We start from the raw sequence: 23,970 nt of genomic DNA, 5'->3' as shown, positions 1-23,970 counted from the left end.
GGCTAGATGTGGCAGCGACTCTATGTTTAATATAAACACCGCATGTCGTCTTGGTACATCCATCTCATCCAAACGACCAACCTTCCAACCGGCGTTTGGAAGATCTGGGTTACATTCTTTTAGTCTCTCTAGTATTGACTCAGGATCAGGAGGGTTTGCCGGTATTCATGCATGTGCTCTAGGTTTAGCCGGTATGTCTTTTTTATCGACTAACTCCAAAGCGGCTCCTTCCCAAACTTCACCAATTAGCATCAATACAACTTTAAAGCAATCCATAGACCTCTGGTCCGCAAAAGCTATTAACTTATATCGTCCTTGATACCATCCAGCATCTTGCCGTCGAGGACTTGGTCCGGGAAATTTTTTTCGCACCTCTGAGTAGACACCAGACATCGCGTTCTCAATTTACTTAGCCGTCAACATGCTTGGGTCGACTGATCCTAATTTCTTTAGGATAAACAAAGCGTTTCTTCGTTCCTTGAATATCTTTCGAGAAGGATTGCCACCTTTTGAAGTCGTCACCTTAGAAAAGGTTCGACTTGCCAAAGTGTCACCGCAAGTCGACTCGTCTACTGGTCGACTAATTGGGCCTGACTCTTGGTCGCTGCTCAAATTTATAACTTCAGTCGTTACCCGTCCACTGGGTCCTGAAGTTAGCAACCCAGTAGATGACTTTGAATTTCGCTGCACAGTGGTTTATTATTTCCACCACACGTGAAATTCGTAATAAGTACTTATAACGGTGAAATACTCCGCTATTAGAAAACACGTCCGTTCAGTTCGACGGACCAGGTAGTAGAATAGTCTAGAATGTTGTAGGCCAGGCTACCGAGAATTTTCGAGCTGTGGACTCAGTCGTAAGCTAAAAGTGATTCAGTACAATCGTAGAGCAAATAAGTGAAACCTATCAGTTAAGCACCCAGCAAAAACATTTGGAAGTTTATCCAGAAGTTTTTGTTTCAAATTGGTTAAAAGCAGTTTAAGAATTCATAAAATGGTACAAATTATTTAAATTTTGTCGAAAAAATGCTAAATCCAATCTGAAAAAATTGTGAATTTTTGAAAATATTTCAGGTGAAACGTTTCAGATAAGCGTTAGAATCCATTAAAAATTATAAAAATTATTTATTTGACAAAATATCACATTTTTTTAATTTACATCCAAAACATTGAATTCGGATCACTCCTAAAGAAGTGATCCAAATTCATTGTACCGGCTGTTGAAATGGATGACTTCCGTCGTATGACAAGCCCATGTTAAATTCATCTTTAACACCATATTTAATATAACATTTCAGAAATATTAACAAAAAGCAAATGGAACCAAAAAAATAAAAAATACAACATTTTAATTGTTGTGCCGAGGAATTAAATTTTTACATTAAAACATTAAGCGTTTTTGCTACTTTTGGAAAAATCCCGGTGGACCGGTTATTTAATTTTTAAAACACCGCCCACCGGTTTTAAAAAATGGTTCGGTTTTTTAGAACCGAGAAACCCCGACTTTCAAATAAACCGGTTTTTATCACTCTAGTTGAGAGGCATTATAAAACGCCTGCTGTACGTCTATTTCCGCTGGTGGGAATATTTAGACTTAAGCATATCAAATTGCTCTATTTTGATTCTCTCGCTGTTATGTTAATATCCTTCGTCAACCCTTCCGGTTTCCATCTCTATTTCTTTCTCTATACTCTCTCTCTCTCTCTCTCTGTCGCTCCAAGAATAAAATATCACAACATATATATGTTTACATTAAATTTTTAAATTTATATATATATTTACATTCACACATATTATTTTTATGAAAGATTCTGGTCCCAAACATAATATATTCTAACATATCAATATATGTGTCCTAAACATTTAATGCTAGTTTAGGAACATTACATTTTTGCACTTAAATATATTGCGTTTAGAAAATTGTGCCCGAAACACATTTTGTTTATATCGGAACATTTTGCTAACAGTGTAGGTATTTAAGATTCGGCCCGGCCGAACTTACTGCTTTATATACTTGTTTTTTTTTTTTAACTTTTTTGCAGCAAAAAGAATTTTATAAAAACTTTGAGAATGTACGCACGATTTTCATTCAAACAGGAAGCAATCATTCTGTATTTAAGTCGAGGCCATCAAATGTACAAACTCAAACATCATTTACCTGAAAATAAATGATACAATATATAAATGCAGAAAAATCAGGTAAATTTTTTTTAATTGCACTTCCCTTCTTTTATGCTCACATAAAACCACATGCCACTTATGAATAAATAAATTAACACAAAACACAGTAATTCCGTATTCTCCGTGCTTTCCATGCAACAATCAACACTCGACTGACGCGCAAAATGAAAATCGTGCGTACATGCTCAAAGTTTTTATAAAATTCTTTTAGCTGCAAAAAAGTTAAAAAACAAGTATATAAAGCAGTAAGTTCGGCCGAATCTTAAATACCTACACTGTTAGAAAAATGTTCCGATATAAACAAAATGTGTTTCGGGCACAATTTTTTAAACACAATATATTTAAGTGCAAAAATGTAATGTTCCTAAACTAGCATTAAATGTTTAGGACACATATATTGATATGTTAGAATATATTATGTTTGGGACCAGAATCTTTCATAAAAATAATATGTGTGAATGTAAACATATATAAATTTAAAAATTTAGTGTAAACATATATATGTTGTGATATTTTATTCTTGGAGCGACAGAGAGAGAGAGTATAGAGAAAGAAATAGAGATGGAAACCAGGAGGGTTGACGAAGGATATTAATATAAAGCGAGAGAATCAAAATAGGGCAATTTGATATGCTTAAGTCTAAATATTCCCACCTGCGGAAATAGGCGTAAAGCAGGCGTTTTATAATGCCTCCCAACTAGAGTGATAAAAAAACCGGTTTATTTGAAAGTCGGGTTTTCTCGGTTCTAAAAAACCGAACCATTTTTTAAAACCGGTGGGCGGTGTTTTAAAAATTAAATAACCGGTCCAACCGGGTTTTTTCCAAAAGTAGCAAAAACGCTTAATGTTTAAATGTAAACATTTAATTCCTTGGCACAACAATTAAAATGTTGGATTTATTAACTTGTCATTCCGTTTGTAACACATCGAAATATTGCTCTAAGACCCCATAAAGTATATATATTCTGGGTCGTGGTGAAATTCTGAGTCGATCTGAGCATGTCCGTCCGTCCGTCCGTCCGTCTGTTGAGATCACGCTAACTTCCGAACGAAACAAGCTATCGACTTGAAACTTGGCACAAGTAGTTGTTATCGATGTAGGTCGGATGGTATTGAAAATGGGCCATATCGGTCCACTTTTACGTATAGCTTGGCTTGTGGAGCCTCTAACAGAAGCATATTTCATCCGATCCTGCTGAAATTTGGTACATGGTGTTGGTATATGGTCTCTAACAACCATGCAAAAATTGGTCCACATCGGTCCATAATTATATATAGCCCCTATATAAACCGATCCCCAGATTTGGCTTGCGGAGCCTAAAAGAGAAGCAAATTTCATCCGATCCGGCTGAAATTTGGTACATGGTGTCGGTATATGATCTCTAACAACCGTGCAAAAATTGGTCCACATCGGTTCATAATTATATATAGCCCCCCATATAAACCGATCCCCAGATTTGGCTTGCGGAGCCTCAAAAAGAAAAAAAATTCATCCTATCCGGCTGAAATTTGGTACATGATGTTGGTATATGGTCTCTAACAACCATGCAAAAATTGGTCCACATCGGTCGATAATTATATATAGACCCCATATAAACCGATCTCCAGATTTGGCTTGCGAAGCCTCGAAGAGAAGCAAATTGCATCCGATCCGGCTGAAAGTTGGTACATGGTATTGGTATATGGTCTCTAACAACCGTGCAAAAATTGGTCCACATCGGTCCATAATTATATATAGCGCCCATATAAACCGATCCCCAGATTTGGGTTGCGGAGCCTCAAAGAGAAGCAAATTTCATCCCATCCGCCTGAAATTTGGTACATGATATTGGTATATTGTCTCTAACAACCATGCAAAAATTGGTCCACATCGGTTCATAATTATATATAGCCCCCATATAAACCGATCCCCAGATTTGGCTTGCGAAGTCTCCAAGAGAACCAAATTTCATCCAATCCGGTTGTAATTTGGAACATGGTGTTAGTATATGATCTTTAACAACCGTGTCAGAATTGGTCCATATCGGTCCATAATTATATATAGCCCCCATATAAAACGTTCTCCAGATTTGACCTCCGGAGCCTCTTGGAGGAGCAAAATTCATCCGATCCGGTTCAAATTAGGAACGTGGTGTTAGTATATGGTCGCTAAGAACCATACCAAAATTGGTCCAATCACACAAAAATTGGTCCATATCGGTTCATAATCATGGTTGCCACTCGAGCCAAAAATAATCTACCAATATTTTATTTCTATAGAAAATTTTGTCAAAAGTTTATTTCTATAGAAAATTTTGTTAAAATTTAATTTCTGTAGAAAATTTTGTCAAAATTTTATGTCTACTTTGTCAAACTGAATTATATACGTATTGGATCGATCTTTTTTGATGTAATATATACCACGTATGGACTTACATACAATTTTGAAGATGGTGTTAGGAGGTTTTAAGATACCTTGCCATCGGCAAGTGTTACCGCAACTTAAGTAATTCGATTGTCGATGGCAGTGCTTAGAAGAAGTTTCTACGCAATCCATGATGGAGGGTACATAAGCTTCGGCCTGGCCGAACTTACGGCCGTATATACTTGTTTTTTTTTTTCAAATGTCTATTCTCTTGGTTCCGAATGGCTATTCTCTTTACTCCGAATACTCATTCTAATATTCAAATTAAATAATATTTAGACTTAAGCATATCAAATTGTTGGCCTTACCATAAAACAGTTTTCCGAAACAACATACAAGCGGTTTTACAGAAAGTGCTCTCTTTTCATTCTCTCGCTGTGTTATGTTGATATGTTTCGTCAACCCTCCCGGTTTCCATCTCTATTTCTTTCTCTATACTCTCTGCCGCTCTCTGAATAAAATATCACAACATATATATGGTTTTATTCGAAATTTGTAAATTTATATATGTTTACATTCACACATATTATTTTTATAAAACATTCATGTCCCAAACATAATATATTCTAACATATTAACATATGTGTGCCAAACATTTAGTGTTAGTTTAGGAACATTACATGTTTGTACTTAAATATATTGTGTTTAAAAATTGTGCCCGAAACACATTTTGTTTATATCGGAACATATGAAAACATATTTTTCTAACAGTGTACAATCGGTGCAAAACTAAAAGCACCAGTCCACCGGTTTTCACCGACCGGTTTTGATCACTCTACTCCCAAGACATGCAGTAGGCATGCAAAGCACATACACACAAAAAAAAAATTTTCTGATTCAATCACCAAATTAATTGATCCAATTAATTTTTTAATTGAAATGACTTCAATCACGAAAATGATAGTATCAATCACAGTTTTAATTGGGCATAGAAAAAATTCTTGATTAAAGAATTAATTGATTTTTCAGCAAATTTCAATTAATTTTTTAATTGATTCAATTAAAAATTTAATTGATGTTGATTGCAAAACTCAATTAATTTATTAATTGAAAAAGGTAACTATTTTTAATTACTTTCTGAATTGGCTTAGAGTTTTTATTTGGATTAACAAATGATTGTTTGAAATACATTTTTAATTAAAAATTAAAAAAAATCAGCACTTTTTTAACTGAATTAGTCTTCCGAATTTGATTAAAAAGTTAATTGTATCAATTAATTTTTTAATTAAAAATTTTAAAATTTTCAATCATTGGTTTAATTAACTTAATGTTTCTATCATGATTAAAATGTTAATTGTATCAATTAATTTATTAATTGCAAACATTTTCAACTTCAATTAACTTTTTAATTGGAAATATTTTGGTGATATTTTTTTCTGTGTACTTACTCGCTTTCAGCGTTACACAGCGTGTCATTAGGGAGGAGGTCTCCTCTTACTCTTCTCATAGTAGGGCGGAAAAATATACTGCAAAAAGAGCGCTATTATAATGACTCATTTGACAGGCATGGAAAGCCCCCTCCAAATGCAGGCATTTAATAAGACATACAAAAGTGCCATTTGGAATGTGCTCAGACAAAAAAAGTAAAAACAAACTTCCATATTTTTTTACATTTCATATAATTTTTCTTATGTATCTGCCATTAATTAAACATTTCCACCATTTTATTTTATTTGTATACACTCCACCATAGAATGGGGGTATATTAACTATGTCATTCCGTTTGTAACCCATCGAAATAATGTTCTAGGACCCCATAAAGTATATATATTCTGGGTCGAGGTGAAATTCTGAGTCGATCTAAGCATGTCCGTCTGTTGAAATCACACTAACTGCAGAACGACACAAGCTATCGACTTTAAACTTGGCAAAAGTACTTGTTATTGATGTAGGTCGGATGGTATTTCAAATGGGCCATATCGGACCACTTTTAAGTATAAAAACCGTATAAACCGTCGCTCAGATTTGGCTTGCGGAGCTTCTTGGAGGAGCAAAAACCCGATCCGGTTGAAATTTGGTATGGTGTTAGTATATGGTCTCTAACAAGCATGCAAAAATTGGCCCATCTCGGTTCAAAATTATATATAGCCCCCATATAAACCGATCCCCAGATTTGGCTTGCGGAGCCTCTAAGAGAAGCAAATTTCATCCGATCCGGCCGAAATTTGCTACGTGGTGTAAGTATATGGTCTCTAACAACTACGCAAAAATTGGTCCATATCGGTTCATAATTATATATAGCCCCCATATAAACCGATCCCCAGATTTGACCTCTGGAGCCTCGTGGAAGAGCAAAATTCATCCGATTGGGTTGAAATTTGGTACGTGGTGTTAGTATATGGTGTCTAACAACCATGCAGGAATTGGTCCATATCGGTCCAAAAATTATATGTAGCCCCATATAAACCGATCCCCAGATTTGACCTCCGGAACCTCTGGGAAGAGCAAAATTCATCTGATTCAGTTGAAATTTGGTACGTGGTTTTAATGTATGGCCTCAAACACCCGTGCAAAAATTGGTCGAAATCGGTCCATAATTATATATAGCCCCCAGATTTGACCACCGGAGCCCCTTGGAAGAGCAAAATTCATCCGATTAGGTTGAAATTTGGTACGTGATGTTAGTATATGGTCTCTAACAACCATGCAGGAATTGGTCCATATAGATCCATAATTATATATAGCCCCCATATAAACCGATCCCCAGATTTGTTTTTTTCATTGGGTTTGTTTCTATTCAAATTATGAATTATTGTTTTATTGAGAGGATCTACATTCTACACAAAGAAAATGCTTGTCCGGTTCCAAAAATTTTATCTTTACACTAATGATTTTGGTATTGATTCCGACGCTGAGAAGCAGAGAATTCATGTAAGGATACGTTCAAAACATGATTCTCTTTTAAATTTGAATTTTGCATACTTGATACTAAAAAGTGCTTTAGAAATGTGTTAACGACAACTCTTCCAGACTCGAATTTAAGTAAAACCGTCGTTAAAATAAATTTTTAAACACATATCTTATATTTTAACTTATTTTGCTTTGTAGTCAAGATACATAAAGTCAACAACGATTTCATTAATTTTGAATAATTTTTCTGAATTATTAAAACTAGTTGGCCTTGGTCAAACAAAAGTTTCTTTAATGTAAAGATACAAATTTTAATTCTTACAAAACGATTTCATTGAAAAGTTTATCGACTTTTGAATAATAAAAAAACTTTATATCAGAGAAATATTCGGTCTCACAACAATTTTTTTGAAGTGTATCTCTTTTCTACCCTTAACCGCTCTGTTGAGGGGATTATTATTAGTTACTGCATATGTTGCCAATACCCAGATGGAGACATGATAGACTCAGGGTTTATTTGGCAATATTGCTCAGGGCCGGTACCAGATTCGAGCCAGCCCTGTCCGTCTGCCTGTGAACACATTTTTGTAATCAAATTCTAGGTTTTTATTTAACCCTATACCCTCATATGACCACAGAGGCCAAAGTTTTACTCCAATATACGTGAAATTTTGCACAGGGAGTACATTCTAGCTATTCATGAAAAATTTGGTTGAAATTTTAATTTAATTTTCTTTTATACAGATATGGGAAAAGTGAGAGGCATCTGCCACATTGTATGCGATCTAGATATATCTCATAAACTTATTTTAATAATACCCCAAAATAGTAGGGGTAGTGTAGGGTATGATATTGTCGGCCCCTTCCGACTTTCCTCGTCACTCACTCGCTTTTTTGCTTTCCGTATTAACAAAAATGCTGCAATGGGAGATCTTGTGTCTTTGCTCCAAGATGCAAAAACATATTTGGAAATATGGATGAAGGAGTTGGATAATTTGTACTGGCAGCTTATTTTTAATCACGATGGATCCCTCGTTTATCTCACCAATGTATTCGAAGAGGTTGAAGATCTATACGAGCAAAATAAAGATGTTCTATTGTTGAAACATTATTTGGGAGAGGCAACAAATGAAAATGCCCAATGTGGAACAATTAAGAAGTTGTTGAACGCCACCGAAGAGCACAATGAAACTGAAATTTTGGAAAGCGCATCAATCCCCTTTGAGGAAATGTGGCGAGTGTGACGGCCCAATCATATACATCCGAAGAAGCAACGCCTAATGTAATTTCCTCGAATTGGGAGGAATTCAAGTAACAGTTTGAAGAAGCAATGCCTACTGCAATTTCCTCGAATTGGGACGAATTCAAGAAACAGTTTGAAGTTGAAGTTATGAAGGATGTATCAGACGATGATGCTGAGAAGGAAGAGAAGTCCGAAAATGATGGTACCCTTAAAAATATTGGTAAAGAAGCAACGAATACAAATGCCGCAAAATGCAAAAAACAACCCCCCCTGTTAAAAATGGTACCGATATTCTCATCATAAAAGATGATAGAAAAGAGGGCAAACTATTTGCTTACGCTACCGCATCCGACGAAGATATCGAGGAGATTGCGACCAAGCTGAATATTAATCATCAAATTCAGCAACCACAAACGGTATATGGAAGGATGTGCTTAGATACATTGTAGCGGCCGAAGTACCAAAGAATAAATCGAGAGCCCTACTAGCAAGAATGTGCGGCAGAGAGTAGAGGCCCCCAAATATGCGATCTAAGCTGATCATATGTTTTAATTGAGATTGTATATTTTAATTAAAAATTATATTCATATAGCACACTAAAATAAGACGTTAAAATCAAAAGAATATAACTAGATTCAGTAACACTTAAAATACAATACAAGCCTATGCAAAGAATGAAAAAAATGGACCAAGTAATTAACGAAGTAACCCCAACTGAAATGATGTAAATTTATATTTCTGAAGAAATCCAAATTATTATTATAAAAGATACAGTCTACTAACATAGAAATAAGCCCCCCGGCAGAATTTTCAAAACAAATATGCTTTGAACATGGGATCTCTGAGGGTTCTAATAAAAACAAATGCATATGGAACAAATACGTCCTACACCCAGTAAAAAGTGATCCCTTCCTTAAGTTAAAATGAACTCATTGAGAAGAAAGTTGAACTTCGTATAGCGCCAAAGACATTTTTATTTGTTTGAATGATGTGATTTTCGTAGAAATTAGGTAGAATGCATTCCATATATTAGTTAACATTTTTCTATATTTATGTACCACTATACTACAGAATGAAAAAATTTAACTGAATTGAATTCATATATGGAATGATTTTATTGAACTTTTTTCATTCATTTGGACAATCTTACATATTTGTGGTAAACCTTTTACTTCAAATTTAGATCTGCTTACCTTCGTTTTTAAATACAATTTTATGTATTTATATAAGCAATTTTTTCTTCAATAAAAGACATATTTTATTAATATATTAAATACATTTATATAGAATCAACAGCATCCATCATGGATTGCGTAGAAACTTCATCTAAACACTGCCATCCACAATCGAATTACTTAAGTTGCAGTAACGCTTGCCGATGGCAAGGTATCTTAAAACCTCCTAACACCATCTTCTAAATTGTATGTAAGTCCATACGTGGTATATATTAAATCAAAAAAGATCGATCCAATACGTATATAATTCAGTTTGACAAAGTAGACATCAAATTTTGACAAAATTTTCTACAGAAATAAAATTTTCACAAAATTTTCTATAGAAATAAAATTTTCACAAAATTTTCTATAGAAATAAAAATTTTGACAAAATTTTCTATAGAAAGAAAATTTTGACAAAAATTTCTACAGAAATGAAATTTTAACAAAATTTTCTATAGAAATAAACTTTTGACAAAATTTTCTATAGAAATAAAATCTTGGTAGATTATTTTTGGCTCGAGTGGCAACCATGATTATGAACCGACTAAAACTTGAACAAAATTTTCTATAGAAATAAAATTTTGACAAAATTTTCTATAGAAATAAAATTTTGACAAAATTTTCTATAGAAATAAAATTTTGACAAAATTTTCTATAGAAATAAAATTTTGACAATGATGAAAATTTTATTATGAACCGAATAAAATTTTAACAAAATTTTCTCTAGAAATAAAATTTTGACAAAATTTTCTATAGAAATAAAATTTTGACAAAATTTTCTATAGAAATAAAATTTTGGTAGATTATTTTTGGATCTAGTGGCAATCATGATTATGAACCGATATGGACCAATTTTTGAGTGATTGGACCACTTTTGGTATGGTTGTTAGCGACCGGATCGGATGAATTTTGCTCCTCCAAGAGGCTCCGGAGGTCAAATCTGGAGAATGTTTTATATGATGGCTATATATAATTATGGACAGATATGGACCAATTCTGGCACGGTTGTTAAAGATCATATACTAACACTATGTTCCAAATTACAACCGGATTGGATGAAATTTGCTTCTCTTGGAGACTTCGCAAGCCAAATCTGGGGATCGGTTTATATGGGGGCTATACATAATTATGAACCGATGTGGACCAATTTTTGCATGGTTGTTAGAGACCATATACCAACATCATGCACCAAATTTCAGCCGGATCGGATGAAATTTTCTTCTCTTAGAGGCTCCACAAGCCAAATCTGGGGATCGGTTTATATGGGGGCTATATATAATTATGGACCGATATGGACCAATTTTTGCATGGTTGTTAGAGACCATATACCAACACCATGTACCAAATTTCAGCCGGATCGGAGGCAATTCGCTTCTCTTTGAGGTTTCGCAAGCCAAATCTGGAGATCGGTTTATAAGGGGTCTATATATAGTTATGGACCGATGTGGACCAATTTTTGCATGGTTGTTAGAGACCATATACCAACATCATGCACCAAATTTCAGCCGGATCGGATGAAATTTGCTTCTCTTAGAGGCTCCACAAGCCAAATCTGGGGATCGGTTTATATGGGGGCTATATATAATTATGGACCGATATGGACCAATTTTTGCATGGTTGTTAGAGACCATATACCAACACCATGTACCAAATTTCAGCCGGATCGTATGAAATTTGCTTCTCTTTTAGGCTCCACAAGCCAAATCTGGGGATCGGTTTATATGGGGGCTATATATAATTATGGACCGATATGGACCAATTTTTGAATGGTTGTTAGAGACCATATACCAACACCATATACCAAATTTCAGCCGGATCGGATGAAATATGCTTCTGTTAGAGGCTCCATAAGCCAAATCTGAGGGTCCCTTTATATGGGGGCTATACGTAAAAGTAGACCGATATGGCCCATTTTCAATACCATCCGACCTACATCGATAACAACTACTTGTGCCAAGTTTCAAGTCGATAGCTTGTTTCGTTCGGAAGTTAGCGTGATTTCAACAGACGGACGGACGGACGGACGGACGGACATGCTTAGATCGACTCAGAATTTCACCACGACCCAGAATATATATACTTTATGGGGTCTTAGAGCAATATTTCGATGTGTTACAAACGGAATGACAAAGTTAATATACCCCCATCCTATGATGGAGGGTATAATAAGTGTAAATCTTAATTACTTTTAGTTAATAATCTCAAATGGTATTAGAGGATAATATAATTATACAAAAATCGGACAGACATATCTTAATCTCATTTTTCAAGTATCAGGCGAACAGAAAAATTAAAACAGCAACACAACCAATGACTTACATGTATAGTATCCACAACACAAAATACTTAAAGCTACTGTAGATTCACTACCCTCGTCAGCTGTCTGTATTGCACTGAGTTGTTTTTACTATTGCACGATGATCACTACCATGTATTTGTTGTTTCCTTTTCCGAAGCAAATGCCTGTAACAGTGAGCGATGTTTTCTGTATCAACTTTGAAGTTCATTCGTTTGCTTGCAGGTGCATTGTTTATGTGAAGTGTTTCTAGTGTAAACCTTTTGCTGTAATTATTCTCTCTTTCTAATATTCTGACGTCGTCAAAGTTTGGGGTATGATTGTTTCTCGCACAGTGGTCTGATAGTGCCGTTTTTGTGGTATTCGAGTTGGTGCGTAATTTAATATCCGATTTATGTCCTGAAGTTCTTGTTTTTAATTTGTTTTTGGATGTTCCTACATAAACTTTTTCACATTTTTATACCCTCCATCATAGGATGGGGGTATATTAACTTTGTCATTCCGTTTGTAACACATCGAAATATTGCTCTAAGATCCCATAAAGTATATATATTCTGGGTCGTGGTAAAATTCTGTGTCGATCTAAGCATGTCCGTCCGTCCGTCCGTCTGTGGAAATCACGCTAACTTCCGAACGAAACAAGCTATCGACTTGAAACTTGGCACAAGTAGTTGTTATCGATGTAGGTCGGATGGTATTGGGCCATATCGGTCCACTTTTACGTATAGCCCCCATATAAAGGGACCCTCAGATTTGGCTTATGGAGCCTCTAACAGAAGCATATTTCATCCGATCCGGCTGAAATTTGGTATATGGTGTTGGTATATGGTCTCTAACAACCATTCAAAAATTGGTCCACATCGGTCCATAACTATATATAGACCCCATATAAACCGATCTCCAGATTTGGCTTGCGAAACCTCAAAGAGAAGCAAATTGCCTCCGATCCGGCTGAAATTTGGTACATGGTGTTGGTATATGGTCTCTAACAACCATGCAAAAATTGGTCCATATCGGTCCATAATTATATATAGCCCCCATATAAACCGATCCCCAGATTTGGCTTGTGGAGCCTCTAAGAGAAGCAAATTTCATCCGATCCGGCTGAAATTGGGTGCATGATGTTCGTATATGGTCTCTAACAACCATGCAAAAATTGGTCCACATCGGTTCATAATTATATATAGCCCCCATATAAACCGATCCCCAGATTTGGCTTGCGAAGTCTCCAAGAGAAGCAAATTTCATCCAATCCGGTTGTAATTTGGAACATGGTGTTAGTATATATATATATGATCATTAACAACCGTGCCAGAATTGGTCCATATCGGTCCATAATTATATATAGCCCCCATATAAAACGTTCTCCAGATTTGACCTCCGGAGCCTCTTGGAGGAGCAAAATTCATCCGATCCGGTTCAAATTAGGAACATGTTGTTAGTATATGGTCGCTAACAACCATACCAAAATTGGTCCAATCACACAAAAATTGGTCCATATCGGTTCATAATCATGGTTGCCACTAGAGCCAAAAATAATCTACCAAAATTTTTTTTTTCTATAGAAAATTTTGTCAAAATTTTATTTCTAGAGAAAATTTTTGTTAAAATTTTATTCGGTTCATAATAAAATTTTCATCATTGTCAAAATTATATTTCTATAGAAAATTTTGTCAAAATTTTATTTCTATAGAAAATTTTGTTCAAATTTTATTCGGTTCATAATCATGGTAGCCACTCGAGCCAAAAATAATCTACCAAGATTTTATTTCTATAGAAAATTTTGTCAAAAGTTTATTTCTATAGAAAATTTTGTTAAAATTTTCTTTCTGTAGAAATTTTTGTCAAAATTTTCTTTCTATAGAAAATTTTGTCAAAATTTTTATTTCTATAGAAAATTTTGTGAAAATTTTATGTCTATAGAAAATTTTGTTAAAATTTTATTTCTGTAGAAAATTTTGTCAAAATTTTATGTCTACTTTGTCAAACTGAATTATATACGTATTGGATCGATCTTTTTTGATGTAATATATACCACGTATGGACTTGCATACAATTTAGAAGATGGTGTTAGGAGGTTTTAAGATACCTTGCCATCGGCAAGCGTTACCGCAACTTAAGTAATTCGATTCTGGATGGCAGTGTTTAGAAGAAGTTTCTACGCAATCCATGATGGAGGGTACATAAGCTTCGGCCTGGCCGAACTTACGGCCGTACATACTTGTTCATTATTATTTCCACCGCACGGTATTTCATAAATCGTATTATGTTTTTCCATAGTGGGGATCTTGGTTTTCATGTTGGAAAATAATTTTTTGAGAGTATTGTTTGACTTGTGTGCTAAAGTGTATTGTCCTTTATCAAAGATTTCAGAGTTTGTAATTCGTTCTGATAATTTGTTGACATATACTAGTGACTTGTATATTGTTTCCTCGTTTTTATTTTCGTTTTGTTTTTTCCCCTCCGGTTTAAATTGTGATATTAAGTCATTAATTAAATATTTTGGAAAATTGTTGTTGTGTAGAATATCTCTAATAATGGATCTGTTTTTAGAATGATATTCTTTGTCACTTATGTTTAACACTGTCACTTATGTTTAACACCATGCCTTTATATTCCCTTGTTGCATACCTACTTAAAAGATGCAACAGCCCACGCCAACGCCAACAATACAACTGAAGCATGCCAAACAAAACCAAGCAAAGCCAAAACATTCCTACAACAACAAAAACACATGTGGCTTTATTGAAAACAACACCTCATCCAGCCAAATAAACCATCCGCGAATAACAAACACACGCACAAACTACTAAATGAACAAAAATAAAAACAACCCTACGCTCATGTATACACAACAAAACTCAAGTAACATCATATATACATTAATCACATTCCACTATGCCGATAAAGGTCTCTGTACTATGCATTAGTTCATCGCATCTGCTGACAATTTATTCTAAGAATAATATTCGTAAAGGCACACCAGTTTATGAATGATGAAACGTTTAACTTAAAATTTGCAAAAACTTCATGAAATGTTATCTACCATTTTTGACGAAAATGTCTATAAATTTAATTACATGTGAACTAAAAATATTTCATTGGGTAATTTTTTACAAACAATTATTAACTATAGGAACTGTCAGTAAGAAATTGCTATCCACTTTCAAGTTCATTTTTCGAAAAAAAATATTTTCTCATACAAAAAAATCTTATAGTAAATGGAACTTATTATTTAGAAAATACTTTACATTTCACAAGTAGTTTTATAGCATGACAAACGAATTTTTTACTACCAGTTAAGAAATTTTTTAAGGAAATTTCCATCGTATTTTGTAGGCCATGAACTAAACGATTGCTACTTAGAATTTGTAAAATTTCTTTCGAGTAGTTAATTTTCGTTGAAGATACGAAAAATGAACTAAAATTCTGAAAAATTCTTGTAATAAATTATTGTAAAAATTTTCTTAAATTTACGAGACATTTTTTTTCTGTGTATGGGGGCTATATATAATTATGGACCGATGTGGACCAATTTTTGCATGGTCATTAGAAACCATATACTACCACCATGTACCAAATTTCAGCCGGATCGGATGAAATTTGCTTCTCTTAGATGCTCCACAAGCCAAATCGGGGGGTCGGTTTATATGGTTGTTAGACACCATATACTAACACCATGTACCAAATTTGAACCGGATCGGATGAAATTTGCTTCTCTTAGAGGCTCCGCAAGACAAATCGGGGAATCGTTAGAGATCCCCCGATTTGGCACATACTAAGACATACTAAGACCATGTACCAAACTTCAGCCGAATCGGATGAAATTTGCTTCTCTTAGAGCAATCGCAAGCCAAATTTGGGGGTCCGTTTATATGGGGGCTATATGTAAAAGTGGACCGATATGGCCCATTTGCAATACCATCCGACCTACATCAATAACAACTACTTGTGCGAAGTTTCAAGTCGATAGCTTGTTTCGTTCGGAAGTTAGCGTGATTTCAACAGACGGACGGACGGAAATGCTAAGATCGACTCAGAATTTCACCACGACCCAGAATATATATACTTTATGGTGTCTTAGACCAATATTTCGATGTGTTACAAACGGCATGACAAAGTTAATATACCCCCATCCTATGGTGGAGGGTATAAAAACAGCATGTGTTCTTTCCTTGAGAGAATTTAAGTATGTGCGGACATGTGTTTTATTTATCACTTTGGCGTTATGGGCACAATTTTTTTCTTGGTTCGTCAAAAGAAATCGGAACGTACGACAAGTAAGTCAAAATATTTAGGAAAAAAGGAAAGTAAAAAAAAAAACAAGTATATACGGCCGTAAGTTCGGCCAGGCCGAATCTTATGTACCCTCCACCATGGATTGCGTAGGAACTTCTACTAAAGGCTGTCATCCACAATCGAATTACTTGGGTTGCGATAACACTTGCCGATGGCAAGGTATCGTAAAACTTTTTAGCACTGTCTTCTAAATTGTAAGTTAGCCCATACGGGGTATATATTACACAAAAAAAGGCCGATTAAATACGTATATAATCTAGTTTGACAAAATTTTCTATAGAAATAAAATTTTGACAAAATTTTCTATAGAAATGAAACCTTGACAAAATTTTCTATAGAAATAAAATTTTGACAAAATTTTCTATAGAAATAAAAATTTGACAAAATTTTCTATAGAAATAAAAACTTGACAAAATTTTCTATAGAAATAAAATGTTGACAAAATTTTCTATGGAAGTAAAATGTTGACAAAATTTTCTATAGCAATACAATTTTGACAAAAATTTCTATAGAAATAAAATGTTGATAAAATTTTGTATAGAAATGAAATTTTGACAAATATTTGTATAGAAATAAAATGTTGACAAAATTTTCTACAGAAATAAATTTTTTACAAAATTTTCTATAGAAATAAAATTTTGACAAACATTTCTATAGAAATAAACTTTTGACAAAACTTTCTATAGAAATGAAATTTTAACAAAACTTTCTATAGTAATAAAATTTGACAAAATTTTCTATGGAAATAAAGTTTTGGTAGATTACAAAATTTTCTATAGAAATAAAATTTTGACAAAATTTTCTATGGAAATAAAATTTGGACAAACATTTGTATAGAAATAAACTTTTGACAAAACTTTCTATAGAAATGAAATTTTGACAAAACTTTCTATAGTAATAAAATTTGACAAAATTTTCTATGGAAATAAAGTTTTGGTAGATTATTTTTGGCGATATGGACCAATTTTTGTGTAATAAGTCATCGGCTATATATAACTAAAGACCGATATGGACCAATTTTTACATGGCTGTTAGAGGCCATATATTGACAAAATGTACCAAATTTCAACCGTATCGGATGACTTTTGCTCCTCCAAGAGGTTCCGGACGTCAAATCTGGGGACGGTTTATATGGGAACTATATATAATTATGGACCGATATGGACCAATTTTTGCATGGTTGTTAGAGACCACATACTAACACCATGTACCAAATTTCAACTGGATCGGATGAATTTTGCTCTTCCAAGAGGCTCCGGAGGTCAAATCTGGGGATCGGTTTATATGGGGGCTATATATAATTATGGACCGATATGGACCAATTTTTGCATGGTTATTAGAGGCCGTAAACTAACATCAGGTACCAAATTTCAACCGGATCGGATGAATTTTGCCCCTCCAAGAGGCTCCGGAGGTCAAATCTGGGGATCGGTTTATATGGGGGCTATATATAATTATGGACCGATATGGACCAATTTTTGCATGGTTGTTAAAAACCATATACTAAGACCACGTACTAAATTTCAACCGGATCGGATAAATTTTGCTCCTCCAAGAGGCTCCGGTGGTCAAATCTGGGGATCGGTTTATATGGGAGCTATATATAATTATGGACCGATATGGACCAATTTTTGCATGGTTGTTAGAGGCCGTATACTAACATCAGGTACCAAATTTCAACCGGATCGGATGAATTTTGCCCCTCCAAAAGTCTCCGGAGGTCAAATCTGGGGATCGGTTTATATGGGGGCTATATATAATTATGGACCGATATGGACCAATTTTTGCATGGTTGTTAGAGACCGTATACTAAGACCACATACCAAATTTCAACCGGATCGGATGAATTTTGCTGCTCCGGGAGGCTCCCCAAGCCAAATTTGGGGATCGGTTTATATGGGGGCTATACGTAAACGTGGTCCGATATGGCCCATTTTCAATACCATCCGACCTACATCAATAACAACTACTTGTGCCAAGTTTCAAGTCGATAGCTTGTTTCGTTCGGAAATTAGCGTGATTTCCACAGACGGACGGACAGCCGGACAGACGGACGGACGGACGGACATGCTTAGATCGACTCAGAACTTCACCACGACCCAGAATATATATACTTTATGGGGTCTTAGAGCAATATTTCGATGTGTTACAAACGGAATGACAAAGTTAATATACCCCCATCCTATGGTGGAGGGTATAAAAACAGTGGAAAATATATAAAAATTACAAAGGGATCTTCAGAAAAAAAATAAGTTTAGTTACTCTTTAACATATTAATAAATAGTCCAAGAGGAATTGACGGACTCGAATCTCTACACAGAAAAAAAGTGTCTCGTAAATTTAAGAAGATTTTTACAATAAAAAAATTCGTTTGTCATGCTATAAAACTACTTGTGAAATGTAAAGTATTTTCTAAATAATAAGTGCAATTTACTATAAGATTTTTTTGTATGAGAAAATATTTTTTTACGAAAAATTAACTTGAAAGTGGATAGCAATTTCTTACTGACAATTCCTATAGTTAATAATTGTTGGTAAAAAATTACCCAATGAAATATTTTTAGTTCACATGTAATTAAATTTATAGACATTTTCGTCAAAAATGGTAGATAACATTTCATGAAAATTTTGCAAATTTTAAGTTAAACGTTTCATCGTTCATAAACTGGTGTGCCTTTACGAATATTATTCTTAGAATAAACTGGCAGCAGATGCGATGAACTTATGCATAGTACAGAAATCTTTATCGGCATAGTGAAATGTGAATAATGTAAAGATGATGTTACTTGAGTTTTGTTGTGTATACATGAGCGTGGGGTTGTTTTTATTTTTATTCATTTAGTGGTTTGTGTGTGTGTGTTTGTTATTCGCGGATGGTTTATTTGGCTGGTTGAGGTTTTGTTTACAATAAAGGCACATGTGTTTTTGTTGTTGTAGGGATGTTTTGGCTTTGCTTGGTTTTGTTTGGCATGCTTCAGTTGTATAGTTGGCGTTGGCGTGGCTGTTGCATCTTTTGAGTAGGTATGCAACAAGGGAATATAAAGGCATGGAATATTTTAAATGAAAGTTATTAATATTTTATCGGTAGTTTAGAAAAAAAGTTATTAAGAATATTTTGGAAAATATGTTGAAATTGAAAGTGTATTGAATTTTTGATTATTCTATGTAAAAAATTAATATTCAACTCCAGATGAATTTGGAAAATTTTTGTTATATCTCAGCGTATAGTTTATTCATAAATTGGTAAGTAAGTTAAGTTTAATATGACTTTCTTTTAAAAAGAATATTTTTTATGTATATTATTATTTGTTAATTACTTTTTTTGGAAACCAGTTTAATGTTTTTCTTTGTTGTAAAAACAATATTTAATTTCAGAGCAACTCCAGATGGATTCGAACAAATTTAAAAAATAGAGAATTGGTAAGTTTTCTTTTAAAAATTGGCTTTATTTCAACTAGAATATTTAAGTTTTTGTGACCTTTTTATAATCAAAATTACTGGTTTTTAATACCTTGTTTTAGTATTTCTTTAATCAAATTTTTTGGAAACCAATGTAATATTTTTAATGTAAAAACAAATATTTAAGAATAACCCCTTAAAAAATTGGAAAATGTTTAGTACTCCTTTGCCTGTAATTTAATAGTGAATTGGTAAGGATTCTTTAACTTTCTTTTAATCCTCGACAGTCATCCTTATTTTTTGTTGTACATTAACGTCATCCTTCGTCATTTTGACTACGGCTGATTTCAAGACGCTATAATTTTCATCGTGAGCGAAAAAGTGAACCAAACTTGAATTTATTTTCTTATTCAATTTGTTTTTTAGTATAAAACAAAAATTCATAAAACGGTCGAATTAGAATAACTTAAATTTACCATTTCCCAATAGACTAAAATGCATTTTAAATCGAAAATTAAATTACGTGTTGTCATTTTGACGAATAATGACTGTCTAGAGTTATCAAGAATATTTGTTTTTTTTATGCATAATATTTTTTTTCATTAGATTTTTTGGAAACCTATTTAATAATTTTATTTAATGTAAAAAATAAATATTTAATTTCAGTGTAACCCAAATAAATTTGGACAATTTTTATATTTCCCCTCAGCGTACAATTTAATAGAGAATTGGTAAGTTTTATATTAAAACTTTGGCTTTCTTTCAAATAGAATATTTATTTTATTATATCCTTCACATCGATAACAACACAGTTTTATGAGTTTATTTAGAATACTTCATTATTTCTCTAATTGTTTCAGGTACAAATTTTATGAGATACGTTTTCCAAAGAAAAGTTGAATTCCTTACACCATTTGATAAAATGCCCCCAAATATAGTAAGGTACAAGCTAAAATGAAGAACTTAAAATTATATTTCATTACATGGTGTTAATTTTTAACAATTTTCATTTTTGTTTCCATTTTTTCCAGCAAGATATGTGAAAAAATTACCTACGATGAATAAAAATAGGATAAGTCAAAATGTCCAAACAGCGGGTTCAAATGAACTACTCTCTGTTCCACGTGGTCATAATTTTTATTTACAAAAAACATTGTATTAAGAACTTTCATCATAAGTTTTTATAATAAAGTACTTTTGTTTAAAGAAAGTTTAATTTTAATGTATGAAAATTTTCATAATAGTAAAACGGTTTGTTGTTCCTTTAATTATTTAATTTCTCTATACTGTGGAATGATTGATTTATTTATAGTTTAGTCGTCGACATTTTAAAGAGACTGTTAACCAATTTTTATTATCGGGTTTCCCACAAAATAAGCAAGTAAACCAAAATAATACTGACTTTTTAACTTGGTAGGGTTATATAAATCTTATGGTGTTGTAAAAATGAACTTAACTACAATGTTATAGATGAACTAAAATTTAAGAGAATTATAAACTAGACAAGTTGAAAAAAATCTTAAGGGCTAAATCATGGTCAATATTACTACAGTTTAGTTCATTTTGCAATGGAAAAGGGTTCACTGTTTTTTCAGTGTAAAGCACAATAATAAAACTTTTTTGGCGAATTATATTATAACTTGGTGGGGATTGGTCTAAAGCAACAATTGAAAATGTTTATTTTCTTTAAAATGAATTATTAAAGAAAAGAAAACGTTAAAACATTGCCTTTTTAGAGCGGCCTTAAAAGTACAAATTAAGTACAAAATTATTCGTTAATAAATATTCATATTTATTTGTATTTCTAAATACAATAAAATTTAAATGCATTTAAAATGGTGTTAAATGTTAGTAAAAAATAGTGCACGCCTAAATAAATTTATGTTTATATTGTAAAATTATTTATGTTTATACACCCAGAAAAAAGTGCCTTCGAAACTAAAGGAAAAAATTTTCATCAATATAGTTTATCCATTTTATTTCCATCAAGGTACATTTTTGTGAAAAATAATAAAATTTACTCGTTTCAGTAAAAAAATACTAAACTGTAAGCAGTTAGGAATAGTTCATTAACTAGAATAAGGCATGGAATTTTACTCATACTATTTTCTTCGCTGGGTATAAGAATTTACTACTGAAAAAGAAAATTTTATTCACCGATAACAAAGCATTCGTAAAAATAAACAAAAACCGAACTAAAACCAAGTTTCCTCAAAATTAGTAAAATTTCTTATAAAATGATAATTGCGACTTCCTTTATAATAGAAAGTGGGTGTAATCGATATGTTTGCGCGTCGGTTGTTTTTTCTAGTTGGAATCGCGTTGTTTTGGTATTCGGAGAGATTGTTAAAAAATAATATGGTAAAATAATATAATAAATAACAAATAAAATATATAAAATATTTGTTATTTTAAATTAGTGAGAAAAATTTTCCTTTTTAAAAATAAATCTATCAATGTTCGTGATAGTGTATAAAGGAAGAAAACACCAGCAGACATGGCCAACGAATGTATGTTTCTGTTGAATAATGTTTTGTTTGCATCGGCTCCTGGGTGCTGCTATATAAATGTAACTTATAACTATTGGTGACTATAACATCTACGTAGCCCAATGGATAGTGTGTTGGCTTGCAAACTGTATGGTCGTCGGTTCGATTCTCCGTTAAGGTAGAATTTAACAAATTTATAAAATTGAATAATTTTTTTAGCATTGTTTGTGTAACAGAAAAAGGCCTTAAGAACTAAAAAATCTCGTTGAAGGAGGAATATGCAATTAGGTAGGATTTTTTTTAGCACAATCTTCTTTGGGAGAAAATTATTACAAGCATTTAATGTTTTTGGGCTCAAATATAATATGTTCACATAAAACAAACATAATAATGTTTCGGCAATATCCAATAATATATGTGCTTCCTTCAAAATATGTTTGGAACATATGTTGGAGAAGCAATTTTTTTTGAGGGTGTAACATACCACCATGAATCAAATATAAACAAGTAAGGAAAGTCTAAATTCGGGCGAGGCCGACTATTTTATACCCTTCACCACTTTTTAAGTCCACATTTTCGATACCATATCAAATCAAATGCTATATGAATCCATACACATATATTCTGTATATCAGAGCAGATCTGTACAGAGTTCTGTAATACTTACTAGATTTTACATTTAAGTCGGCTAATGCACTAGGGTGGAACACAATGTTAGTAAAAAACAAGAAAGGAAAGTCTAAAGTCGGGCGGTGCCGACTATAATATACCATGCACCACTTTGCAGATCTAAATTTTCGATACCATATCACATCCGTCAAATGTGTTGGGGGCTATATATAAAGGTTTGTCCCAAATACATACATTTAAATATCACTCGATCTGGAAGAATTTGATAGACTTCTACAAAATCTATAGACTCAAAATTTAAGTCGGCTAATGCACTAGGGTGGAACACAATGTTAGTAAAAAAATATGGGAAACATTTAAATCTGAAGCAATTTTAAGGAAACTTTGCAAAAGTTTATTTATGATTTATCGCTCGATATATATGTATTAGAAGTTTAGGAAAATTAGAGTCATTTTTACAACTTTTCGACTAAGCAGTGGCGATTTTACAAGGAAATTGTTGGTATTTTGACCATTTTTGTCGAAATCAGAAAAACATATATATGGGAGATATATCCAAATCTGAACCGATTTCAACCAAATTTGGCACGCATAGTTACAATGCTAATTCTACTCCCTGTGCAAAATTTCAACTAAATGGGAGTTAAAAATTGGCCTCTGTGGTCATATGAGTGTAAATCGGGCGAAAGCTATATATGGGAGATATATCCAAATCTGAACCGATTTCAACCAAATTTAGCACGCATAGTTACAATGCTAATTCTACTCCCTGTGCACAATTTCAACTAAATCGGAGTTAAAAATTGGCCTCTGTGGGCAAATGAATAAAATATTCGGATGTACGGAATTTGAGGAAGATCGGTTCCATAGTTACAATGCTAATTCTACTCCCTGTGCAAAATTTCAACTAAATCGGAGTTAAAAATTGGCCTCTGTGGGCAAATGAGTGTAAATCGGGCGAA

General features: G+C 33.2%; 1 protein-coding gene and 1 long non-coding RNA gene across 2 annotated transcripts in view; one reads left to right on the top strand and one right to left on the bottom strand.

The window, feature by feature from the left end:
* LOC142225537 (venom allergen-1-like) overlaps positions 1 to 23,970 on the bottom strand; it is a 196,216-nt gene that overhangs the window by 57,675 nt on the left and 114,571 nt on the right. The gene's annotated exons all lie outside the window — the stretch shown is intronic.
* LOC142225539 (uncharacterized) overlaps positions 19,679 to 23,970 on the top strand; it is an 801,202-nt gene continuing 796,910 nt past the window's right edge. The window contains exon 1 of the long non-coding RNA XR_012719309.1: positions 19,679 to 19,733. This is a non-coding gene — a long non-coding RNA (uncharacterized LOC142225539). The remainder of the gene's footprint in view (positions 19,734 to 23,970) is intronic.

Source organism: Haematobia irritans, chromosome 2 (genome assembly GCF_050003625.1).
Source record: "Haematobia irritans isolate KBUSLIRL chromosome 2, ASM5000362v1, whole genome shotgun sequence".
Lineage (NCBI taxonomy): Eukaryota > Metazoa > Arthropoda > Insecta > Diptera > Muscidae > Haematobia > Haematobia irritans.
Note: the sequence above shows the minus strand (reverse complement) of the source record. Positions and strands in the feature narration are given on the sequence as shown.